Source organism: Astyanax mexicanus, chromosome 13 (assembly GCF_023375975.1).
Source record: "Astyanax mexicanus isolate ESR-SI-001 chromosome 13, AstMex3_surface, whole genome shotgun sequence".
Classification (NCBI taxonomy): domain Eukaryota; kingdom Metazoa; phylum Chordata; class Actinopteri; order Characiformes; family Acestrorhamphidae; genus Astyanax; species Astyanax mexicanus.
The window spans coordinates 21,452,536-21,463,145 of NC_064420.1; positions in this window are offsets into that span (position 1 = coordinate 21,452,536).

The window sequence follows — 10,610 nt, forward strand, 5'->3', positions numbered from 1 at the left end:
AATGCTTTACACATGCTTGCTTCACCTAAATTGCAATATAAACAGCTTACATGGTTAATATTTGCCCTTTACCTTTCTTATGTTACATTTCTTTCAAAAAGTGCTACTCTTTTTTTTTATTAGTTTTTTAATAAAATGTGAAAGAAAATGAATTAAACTCAAGATATGAGTAGAACATTTGTTTAGTTTCAAATTTACAAATGAAGCAATGTTTATTAGCCCTTGGCCAAACATACTGTATGTAATATAAATGTGTGTGTGTGTGGGGGGGGGGGGGGGGTGTACAGTGCGTGTTTATTGAAAATGTGTTTTGATATATGTTTTTCACAAAAAATGAGCCAATGCCAATGAGTTTGAGTTAGAAAAAATATTTTTTTAGTATCGTTTAATGAAAAATGAAAACGGGTCCCACAGACCCGAACACCACACAAGGGTTAATAAGAGAAATGAAGCCCAAATTCTTACATTTATTTGTTTTATATTCAGGAAAATATTGATTTTTAAAACGAAGTTTACGATTTGTATTCATTATATTTTGATAGTTTCATATTTACTTTACTATACACTTTTAACATACTTTCTATTACAGTTACAATAGGATTTTCAATAAGGTTTCTTATCAACCATGAAACCTTAATATATAAATCTTGAATAGATATCTTTTGATATAGGCATGTAATATCAGACAGAAAATAAAAAGAAAATGCCTGTCTGTTAAGGGGTAAATCACACATTTTGCAAAGCTGAGTTTCACTTTTTCACAATTTTCCTACTGGCCACAAGTTGGTCTGATTACTGCCAGACCTGTAGTAAAAAAAATCACTTTAATAGAACCTGTCTGACAACCTAAACCAGGTTACAAGAACAAAAAAAACACATTATGCCATGATCTGAAAAAAGAAAAAAAAAAGAAAATAAAGTCATTGATCATCTCTCAGTCTAGAAAAGTTACAAAGTCATTTCTAAGGCTTTGGGACTCACAGCAGACCACAGTGAGAGCTATTATTCACAAATGGAGAAAACATGGACCACTGGTGAACCTTCCCACACTGGAAAAAATTATGAGTATAATTTACTTTAAAAAAGTAAGTAAGTAAGTAAGTAAGTAAATAAGTAAATTTAATTTCAGATAAATTTCAGTAACTTCAGCTCGGTTTCAGGACTTAAATTTTACATAAAGTAAATAGGGGAACTGAAGTTCAGTCAAATCTTTTTTTTTAGTAAACTATACTCAACTCAAATTATTCTAAAAGGGCATGAACAACTCATCTAGGAGGTCACAAAATAACCCAGAACAACATTTTAAGGTCTGCAAGTCTCACTTGGACTTTTGGCCATCGTCTTGTTGGAGGGTTAAACTGAATCTCCTTCCCAGTCCCATGTTTCCCAGTCCCATGTTTCCCAGTCCCATGTTTCACAGTGGGAATGGTGTGTTCAGGGTGATGTGCGGGGTTATTTTTCTGCCACACATAGCGCTTTGCATTAAGGTCAAAATCATTTTGCTATGGACTAGTAGCTCTCCATGCCAGAGGTTCTCAAAGCAGGTATACCCAAGAAGAAAAGAAGTAATAAATAAATAAATAAACACACCGCTCCTCACGTGGGATCGAACCTGTGTCGTCAGGGTCGCGTTCCAATGCACTATCGCTGTGCGGGCTAGTGAATTAGGACGCGGCCAGGAAAAAACACCCTTATAAGGAGATAGGGAGCACAAAACAAGCAGAAAAATGAGAACTGGCAGAAACTAAAGTCACACCGAGTGTGACAGAGAACTACAGTCCCAACCCTGTAGTTTACAGCACATTTCAGTCTGAGTTTATCTCAGTTTGATGAATAAAAGTTTTGTTTTGTGAATGCCTCGTGTTGTACAGTGTTTTTTTTTTTGTTTTAGATCAGGTTTCGGGCTTCTCGTTGACATGGGTAATAAGGCTGGATTCACACCGGGCAGCTCTTTTTTTCCGAAGCTCTTTGAGGTTGAGACATAAATGAATGCATGAGAGAGCAGAGAGCACATATATAAATTATGGATATAGAATTATCCAACTTTGATGCTTTTGTCTGCTTGTCAGAGCCCAGCTAAGAATAAGGGTTGATTGTTCAGTAATTATGCAGCTGCAAATCTGTTGTAATTGCGTTTGCGGTGTTGGGCCGTCAGTTGGTTAGGCTTTTGAAATGAGCATGAGGTGACCTGACTTTACCTTAAACTAAGACAATAAGTGCAGTGGACGATTTTGAGCTGCCTTTTGAATGGAAAATAGTGATATTATCACTTTGTTTACATTTTAATGGAACATTTTGTGGGGATGTGGAGGATGTTTTTTTATGTGAAGAGAATGGTTACACTGATGGCGTTATTTTTGCAGCCTTTGAACATCCCAAAGTGGTTTTGTGGACGTTGTGGACTTCTGGGACTAAAAGCAGGTACACAGGAAATCTCTGAAACCATTGGAGTGGAAGAGAAAGCCTCAGAGAAAGACTGAAATACCTGACCTATATCTGAGAGGCGGACAGTGTTTTCCACCGTTCCTGAAGACTGCACCAGAGCAGAGCACCTGTCTCCCAAAAGGACAGCAGATAAGCTGGTCACTGTGTTAGTTTTGTTTGGGTTGCAAAGGTTCTTTAAAGCATGTAATCCCTACTATTCATTAATGTTCCAATCAGCTTGGTTTTGGGTCTTTTCCAGGCTTAGATCTAAGGCTTTAGGTCTAAGAGAGACAGAGGAACATTCGAGAACACCATTCTGATGTACAGTCAGCTTACCTCAGCAGATTAACCTAAAACATTTCTGGGCGGGAGGAACAGCCCTTGGGCCGGTGGCTAGTACATGGTCAGGAAATGACTTTGTGTACACATTGCCAGGGTTGGTGGTGGTGGTGGTGGTGTGGTTGGGGTGGTGGTGAATGAAACTCCCTCAGAGAGGATGAAGGACAGACACACAATTTTTAAATGCATATGAAGGGGAAAGCTTTTACACAGGAGAAAAAGCTAGATGAATCTGTTTTGTATTTTGGGCTTGTTAAAATTATGTAAAAATACAAAATGACTATTTAAATTCACGTAACAATCATATAATGTACATAATTAAGTCTGCATGTAGTACCATGAAAAAGTATCTGTTGTCCCAAACAGATTCCTTTTTTTTCTTTCAGATAATCAAAAAAAATTAGGCCAATGAATTCCTGGTTCCATCAGGAATTCATTTCCATATTACAGCAAGTTGTTCAAGCCCTGAAGCAGCAAAACAGCCCCAGACCATCACACTACCACCACCATGTTTTACATTCAGTATGATTCTCTTTTTTTCTGAAATGATCACAGAACACACACCTTCCAAAAAGTTCCGCTTTTGTTACGTCAGTCCAAAACCTATTTACCTGGGCGCTGAGTGGTCCATTGGTCTAAATCGCTGCCACTATGATCGGGAGGTCGCAGGTTCAAACCCCAGCTCATGCAACTTTGCCATCAAGCTGCTGGCTTGATGAGAGGGAGCTCAGAGGGACCATTAGCCCTGCTCCCTCTGGGTGGGTAGATGGCGCTCTCTCCCCACATCACTCCTAGGGTGATGTCCACAACACAGGGCGTCTGTGAGCTGATGTGGCGGAACCGAGTCGCTGCACTTTCCACTTTCAGCAATGCTGTATCAGCAGCAGCTTGAAAAGAAGCGGTGGCTGGCTTCACATGTATCGGAAGAGGCATGTGTTAGCCCTTACCCTCCTGGTGTGTTGGGGCATTATTGGTGATAGGGGGAACCCTAATGAGTGGGTTGGGTAATTGGCCGTGTGAATTGGGGTGAAAATGGGAAAAAATTAGAAATAAAATGATAAAAACAAAACATATTTACCCAAAGTAACTTTTTCCAGACTGACTTTTTCCATGACTGTTTTCTCATCTGTTCTTGAATTTTTGGCAATTAAAACATTTACATCAAGTGACCTGGCATGCAAATATATACATATAAATCCTACCTTATTGCCCTTTTTCTTGTTATAGACACCCACTATTCAGCTTCTGCCAGCTGCCTTGGATTAGCGACTCTACATCATGGCTCAAGGCTTTCCAAGCCTACCATTGTAGCAAACCAATACCATGGCTCTCATCATGGCTTAGAGTTTTTCTGGGTCTGTCACTGGAGCAGCCCTACATTATGTCTCAGAGGGATTTCCTAGACCGCCATTGTAGCAAATCAATATTATGGCTCTACAGCTTGGCTCAGAGTTTTCCTAAGTTCATCACTGAAGTGAGTCTACATCATAGCTCATGGGGGTTTCCAAGCCTGCCTTTATAGCAGCTTGATTTTATGGCTCTATATCTTGGCTTAGAGTTTTCCTGTGTCCATCACTGGAGCGACACTACATCATAGCTCAGAGGGCTTTCCTAGACCACCATTGTATTAACTAGATATCATGGCTCTACACCATGTCTCCACCATGTTTTTTTGGGCCCAAGACTAAAGTGACTTTACATCATGGCTCAAGGGAGTTTCCAAGCCTGCCATTATAGCAGCTCAATTTTATGGCTCCACATTATGGCTCATATTTTTTTCTGGGCCCATCAATGGACCAGCACTACATTATGTCTCAAGTCATGTAGCAACTCGATATTATAGCTCTACATCTTGGCTCAGAGCAAATCTACACCTCGGTTCAGTGCTGAGCCTATCACTGGGGTGGCTCTACATCATAGTTCACGGGTTTTGAAGCCTGCCATTGTAATAACGCAATACTATGGCTCTACATTATGGCTCAGTGTAAGTATATCAAGGCTCAGAAATCTTTCTGGGCCCATCACAGATTTGTTTTCTCCCAAGGTTTCTACTTTAAGGGACTTTTTCAATGACACCATCACCATCACATGCTCACTGGAGGGTCTATGCTTTATTATTTGTGAGAAGTTTTATGTTTTTTTGTCCTGCTCTTAGGTTTCAGTAAAGATGGTGTAAAAAGGACTAAAATATGAATTTGATTTGCCAAATGATATTTCACTCAAGGTGGGACATGAACTTGACCATATGATTTTCCCAGCTTATATGGGTTTAATGCTAGAGTAAATGTGCATCATTGCTCGTTTTTTTAGTTACATCATTTGAGAAACTCTACATTGTGGCTGTGTGTTTGTATGTAAGTCATTTTTCTGTGTTTTCACTCACTGCTGCATGTGTTTATTAAACCAGTACATTTTACACTGTTTTTGTTTGTTTGTTTTCAAGTGTTGTTTTCACCTTAATTTAAAGTAAGACCTGACTGGGTGAAGCTATTATTAGCTTAGCGAGTTAGCGGAGTCAGCTAAGCTAAACCTGCTAGCACACTACCAGTATCAGCCAGTTTTACAGTGTGTAAGGTTTAACTGTTAGAGGGAAAACTGAGTGATTTATTGTGACTTTTTTAATTGTGGAATTATGATCATGTTCTCCATAAAGGGCTGTTACTAACTCAGATTATTTTTTCTCAGGGACAGAAGCGATTACTGGGATGGGAAGAGGCTCTTATAACAGGGGAGAAGAACTCTGGTCAGAGCGGCTGGAAGAAGCATCAGTTCTTTTATGAATGTTGGTTGTATAAAATCTATCCTCTCTTCTGTCTTTCTTATTAATCTATATATTTTTCTGCTTCCCTTTTTTTCTCACCCCTCACCCCTGTCTTTTCTGTTTTTTTTTTCCCTCTAAAACAGTACATACTATAACAGGCATAAAACAGGAAACAGTTCAGGAAAATATAATGTTCTTTCTTTCTCTCCTTTTTAGCTCTGTTCCTGTTTCTTTCACCACAGTGTAGCTGTATGTTCAGTATCCTCAATTAAAATACATTTGACACCATAGTTCTTTGTTCTTATCTCTTTGTGAATATGTGAATTTACTTGCACTGTTTGCTGCTGTGGTAAATGTGAATAGTTTCCTTTAAAGTGAATAAAACTATTATCATTATTGATTTTGCTTGTCACTATTCTTATTGTAGTATCACATCTGAAGTAGTGAGTATGACAGATTCATGAAGCAAGTTATGTTTTTGACTTACGCAACTAAAATGTCAAAACAGATTAGCTAACCTGTATGAATATACCATTGTGTGAAACCTAGCTTTTAATTCTAGTGGCTTATACAAACAACTTAAAAAATACATATGGTTACATTACTCATGCATGTCTACAGAGCATCTAATCATAATTAAATCAATAAATAAACAATGACTACCTAGGCAGCTACCTTCAGAATGGACCGCACCTATTGTTGTTACTTTTTTTACTGTACTAATGTCTACTTACATACATTCTAATGTTAGTCAGTGTTTATTGAGCTCATTGCCTAGAACGGTACTTATGATTAATTTAGATGATTTTTCAAAGTATCATACATACTTTGTCATACATATAGATGGAAAGTGGTTGAAGGAAAGAGAGAAATAAAGTGAAGCACCACTACAAGTGAGTTGTGGTGGGTTGCTCCTCTTGCGAGTGAGGTCATGTGTGATTTGGGAGGGCAAGCTTAGCGTAGAGCAATTTTCATCAGAACTCGAAGATAAGCTGCTCCGCAGAACTGCGCCTGTTTATTATTCAGCATTGCCGCCACAATCATGAGGAAGACACGCCACCGTGCTCCTCCTCGGAATCTATGCTGATTACCACTGATTGGACCCTCCAGAGCTCCACACGTTTCTACCTGTAACCAGACCCGAAATCAACACTTCAAATCCAGCGTTACTTTATAACTGTTACAGTAATTGTAGCATCTACACTGCTCAAAAAAAATAAGGAAACACTTAATCATCACAGTATAACACAAAGTTAGTTAAACATCATGAAGATCAGTCTGTCCAGTTAGGAACTACTGTGGAACAACTTCATATGCTTTGGTGCCAATGAATATTACAGTATTACAATACAGAGTAATACAGCTCCGGATTGGTGGATGGATTTCTGGAACTTTTTAAAGGAAATTCCTCAAAAAACTTGTTTTTGATCATCATACATACTTATTTTTTGTCCTTTCTTACCTTTTGAATAAAAGCCCTTTTTGTATCACCACCCCATTAATGTGCAACATGGGTCAAATATTACCTGCATTTTCTATGTAACTTCATGTATGGTTGAGGGTTTCTATGAAATATTTTAGCAATAAATTCATTCAGTCATTCAGAATTTAAGGAAAAAGGTAGGGTACATTTACAGCGAATAGGGAAGCAGCACAAATTAGCACACTTTTGAAAGGATTAGATTTTTTTTCTTTTCCCCTTCTCTCTCTCTCTCTCTCTCTCTCTCTCTCTCCCTCACACTTTCTCTCCTCTCTTTCTTACTTTTATTTCCCAAGCCATTCTTTCCTGTTGCAATCGGATTACCCTTTCAAAATACCACTCCGTTTGCAGCTCAAATGCCTGTAAAGTGATTGCTGTGATAAGACGACCGCCAACCTTTAATCCATGGGAGCATTAAAAATACAGGTAGAAAGAGAGAAAAAGATAGAGAGAGTTAAAGAGAAAGAGAGAGAGAGTGCGCTTTTGCTGTAGCAATCCAGAAGGTGCTAGCACAATGGATTTCTCTTTAAACAGGGTGTCCCATCTGTCACTATTTGAACTGGTGAGTTCTGCCGGCCACCTCGCTTCTAAAAAGCCCTCTGAGTGCAGCTGCTGGCGCTGCTTTATGCGGTAAACAGGCTTCTAGAATAGCTCAGTGTCTGCTCACGGCTCTGATTATCTCTTTACTCCTGCTTTACTTCATGCAACATGGCAGTTTGTGCATTTCTTTCAGCTGGTGTCACATCGCATCTATCTTACAAAGCTTAGCCGAGGTTCAGGGGAACTTTAAAATGCATTTAAAATGAATGATTGTGATTTCTTTCTTAGTTTGCACTAACTAACTGAGGTTATTAAAGACTTTATTTAGGTTTATTTAAAGGATTACAGCCTTACTCACACATATTTAGCCCCCTTTACTCTGAAAACCCTAAATAATAAAATCTAGTGCAATCCTTTGCCTTCAGAAGACACTCTATTAATGAATAGTCTAGCTGTGAGTAATTTTATCTCACTATAAGTATTGACACATACTAAAATGAATCAAAGCCCACCCTAGAGTGACTCAGAACCACATTTGCGAAATTACAGTTAATCTCAAAAAAATATATATAAATAAAATAAATATTTACTTCTGTTTGTAAGGGGGTGCTGAATTTGGCATATAGTAGTGCCTAAATCTGCACCGCCGCCATGAAAAGCACCCTCTCTTGGCAGAGAGTACGCAGAAAAGTTTATTTTGAAACAATTTCTGCTTTTCCTACGATAAATCAACCTATTTCTGATATTGTGTCCCCCCCAATTTCCCCGGTTCCCATGCCAATGCAAGTATCGTTAGCTTACGACCATTCTGAGTAATTTGTGCTGAATCTTGTCTGTGTGAAAAAGTCACCAGAAAAGTTTGATGGGCCTGCAGAGGAAAAGAAGCCTCACATGAGCATAAAGTTGACTGCTGAAGGTCAACCTTGCCCAAAGAAATTAGTATGCTAGTACACAGCTTTTTAGACTTATAAAATGCTAACATTTTTCTTGAAAAACGTTTTAATTGAAAAGTTACAGCAAGAAAATTCACGACTGCAATGAAGGCGTCAACTCCAGCAATGTTTATCGTCTCCTGTAGGTGATTGAGTTTTACTGTGGAGGACAGCCTTTCTGAAAGTGTCCCGTCAGCAGGTTGGTTCACAAATGATTCCGCTCACTACGAATCAGGATGAATTTAAAAAGGTCGTTTTTTTTAATTAGCGTGAACAGGCCAGACTGTCAGATATTTTGTTAGCGTACAAGACATAACCCTTTGTGCTTCCTCATGTTCCACAGCATTTTGGAACCACCCTGTACAAGGTGGAACTACACAGCTCCTTCTGAATACCCACAGTATAAAGTGACAGAAGGCCTTGTTCGGCTTGTCTCTGTCCACTTTTAAACCCGTCTCTGGGACCCATTCAGGGTGATTGTGGTTGGGGTCGCCGACTCCAATCCTCTCCTCTGGTGCCTCTCTTTGAAACCGCTGATGTGATCTTAATTGAGTCCAGTTCCTGGCCACTCGATAGAGAGAGAGCTGGGAGGGGACGCAGACATCCTCAGCCTCAGAGGTGCGCTAAATATCAGGAAAGATAATTGGCCAGCGATGTCTGGGTGACCTTGGTCTCCAAAGGGAATTTGAAAAAATAAAGGGTACACACTTTTTCAAAAGTGGTGGACGGATCTGAACTTCTCGAGAAACAGCTAAGAGATTGACCTAGTTCTGGTTTTAGTGAATTGATGTTTATGTGCAACACGAATGGTTTATGGAATGTTATTAAATTGGTATAAACATTTGCGAGATGTGAGATGCTTTAAATTATCACAAATTACTTCCAAAGAAAGGTCAATGAAATTAGTTGTTCTCAAACTACAGGGGTTGGGCAATGAAACTTAAACACCTGATTTTAGGCCACAATAATTTATTGAATTCTGCCATGATTTGGGCAGCCGTGGTTTTATATTTTTTGGATACAATCCTGGTTAGCACCCGAACATCCCTTTCAGACAGCTTCCTCTTGCGTCCACAGTTAATCCTGTTGGATGTGGCTCGTCCTTCTTGGTGGTATGCTGACGTTACCCTGGATACAGTGGCTCTTGATACATCACAAAGACTTGCTCCAGCAAGTGCCAGCAAATCGTGCACCAATTTGTCCTCTTTTGAACTCTGGTATATCACCCATAATATTGTGTGCATTGCAATATTTTGAGCAAAACTCTGCTCTTTTCCCTGCTAATTGAACCTTCACACCCTGCTCTTACTGGTGCAATGTGCAATTAATGAAGATTGGCCACCAGGATGCTCCAATTTAGCCATGAAACCTCCCACATTAAAATAAAAGGTGTTTCAATTTCATTGTCCATTGTTTTTTGATTCCCTATCTAGGTGGAGTTTCCATGTTCTCCCTGTGTCTGTGTAGGATTTCCTCCAGGGACTCTGGTTTCCTCCCACAGTCCAAATATATGGAGATCAGGAGATCATGGAGATAATCTGCGTAGATAAATTGGATACTTTATATTGCCCTGGTGCATTTGTGGGTATAAGTATGTATGCGTGTGAATTTGTGTATGACCATAAGCCCAGATATGGATTTGTATTCTGTGCTGGGTCAACTTCTCAGTGCCTGATGAAGTACCCCGGTTGAAAGTATGCCGTGCACGATTGGCTGCTGCTTGTCACCGGTGTGGATGAGTGCTGAGTGTAAATGGTTGTGTGTAAAATGTGATTGTTAAGCATCTTTGGGTATCTAAAAAAGGCTCTAAATCAATGTAGCTTAAAACACCAGTTTGAGATGTGTAGACATAGTTTACATGTAGTTGCGTCAATCAAATTTATGCATTTTAAAATGCAACTCAAGGGCAAGATGCACAAGTGTCCTGTGCTGCTGTACTTGTTTTTTCTTGTGCCTTCATGTATCTTCGTCGTTTAACCACGATGGTGGGAATGTGCAGGCGGGAATATAAGGCTCGGTGGACCAATAACAGCTGCTGTAGTCTGAGTTGTGCAACACCTACTCACATTTCTGTGGAGGTGTGAAAGTCCAACCCAGCTGTCAGATACTGGAACTCCTTGATAGCTCCTGTCAT